Source organism: Formica exsecta, unplaced genomic scaffold, assembly GCF_003651465.1.
Source record: "Formica exsecta isolate Colony F162 unplaced genomic scaffold, ASM365146v1 scaffold128, whole genome shotgun sequence".
NCBI classification, from domain to species: Eukaryota; Metazoa; Arthropoda; class Insecta; order Hymenoptera; family Formicidae; genus Formica; species Formica exsecta.
Genome location: NW_021848612.1, coordinates 63,139 through 65,469, shown reverse-complemented (window position 1 = coordinate 65,469; position 2,331 = coordinate 63,139).

Below are 2,331 nucleotides of genomic sequence, written 5' to 3'. Positions count from 1 at the left end.
AATGCCTGGACCAAATTACCCTACTGTAAAAATTTGTCGCTATTGCAGAACTCCTGGATACCTTATAGATGAATGCCGTAAACTCGCGTATAGATGATCCACCGAAAATAACCCATCCACCTCATATCCTAATAATAATCATAATGATCCGGCAAACGCACAGAGCGTTCCAGTAATGAACGGCGTCCGCCGGAACGACATTCAAACGAGGCGCCCTTCCCCTCCACAACAAACGCCAGTAACTATCGCATGACCTCAAAACCCGACTCCAATGTCATTGCCCGCACTGGACGAATAGAAGAAAAAACAAAATTCAATAGTTTACCTTCTATTACTCTCTCCTCTCCAAACTTAAATATTAAATGTTCTTTTATGATTGATTCAGGTTCTGATGTTAATCTTATAAAACGACGATTTATTAATCAGAATATAATTCCAGATGAAAAAGAAACTTTAATTCTCCAAGGCATATCTTCTGAACCGATCTCTATCATAGGTTCCATTACCATACAATTACTCAATTTACCTACTAACTTTCACGTAGTTCCCGATACAATCGGTTTTCCTCAAGATGGTATTTTGGGAAATATGTTCTTAAAAGAACGACGTAGCAGATTACAAAAATAAACGTTTGCATTATGATAATTCTAGCATTCCTTTTTCAGAAGCAATTTATATCCATATTGGTAAACGATCTGTCTCACTATTTTACATTAATGTTACTAATTCTACTTTAGTTATTAAACTGATATATACCGCGTTATACGTTAATTGAAAACGTTTATTTCGGAGAAGCGATTGTTACGAACATTAAGGGTAAGGCTTATTTACCTATCTTCAATACTACTGAACATGAATATGATGTAAGAATCCCTTCTATCGAATTACTAGATTTTGATTTTGCGGATACGCTTGAAAGATCCATGATCCCAGGCGATGTCGTTGAAACCCGAGGGAATGAGACGACCAATGATCTTTTTGAAACTTCAATTTCCAATATTAATAAAGGAAATGATTCTAAAAAAACCACTGCGACCTTAGGGCATCCAGTTGTTACGTCCAGACTCAAGGAAGGATGAGTCAATGGAAGGGCGCAACAACTATCTTTTGTTATCCCAAAGTTAAACGTCTCGTGGCGTTTGGAATCGGGTCGAACGAACTGACAGGTCTGAAAAGCAGATAAACGACTGAGTCGCTATTACGCTGGTTATTCAGACGTTCGTTCGGTGGTCCTTTTTTGGTAAAAGAATTTAATCTCTTTTACACGGGATGGGACCAAGTGCGATCTTTCGACTAGGAATGAGTGGGGGTTAATAAAGAGTTATTTGATTTTAATTAACAAAGTATGAATTTATTCATTTTAAAAAATAAATGATAGATATACATGATTATATAAAAATAAAAATAAAACATAAAATCAAAATCAATATGTATAAGTAAATAAGTGTATATGTTAATAACGGTCAGAAGTATAAAATTGGTTGCTCGCATATGTGTTAGATTAAGATCAGGATTTAAAATTTTCTAAGACTTATTACCGGAACGGGTTGATGATCTAAAAGAATGAAACATTCTTCGAAAAGTTTTGATTTAAATAAGAAACAAGACAAAAAGGAGAAAAAGAAAAATTATTCAATTACACTTACTTTTTTTTAAAATAGTAATTCAGAAGTGGAGGGGTGGCGAATTTGTACGGTGTGTCGCTCTGCGTCTCATGTCGGCAGCCCGATGTTCGATTCGTGGTTGCTCTGGAGATGATGCCAAGTGAGGACACTGGTGGCACAAGTGCCTAACTCGCGAATTACGGCAAAAGCACAGAGTAAGACTGTGCAAGGGTATTTACTGATTTTTATTTATTTTTAGACGACCGGCGCGGTTTCGTCATCGGTCTCTCGCGTCTTTCTTACGGTTACTCATAGATATAGATATTGACAAGTGACTAAATGTTTAAAGAAATGTGTGACTTTATATCATTTATCCTCCTTTTTATATAAAATTATGGTAAACCTTCGGAAAACCCATCTATATGAAATAATGGGTAAGAATACCCAATTCTTATGTATTTTTGCCTCCTGAACACGAATATGAAACTTAAAAATGGCGGTCGGATTCGCAAATCGAAGAAAAACGCAAAAATCCAACCAAACGCGGGTAAACCTTCGGAGAACCCATCTATATGAAATAATGGGTAAGAACACCCAATTCTTATGCATTTTTATTTCCTGAACATGAATATGAAACTTAAAAATGGAGGTCGGACTCGCAACTCGCAAGTCGAAGAGAAACGCAAAAATCCAACCAAACGCGAAAATCCAACCCATTTTTATTAAT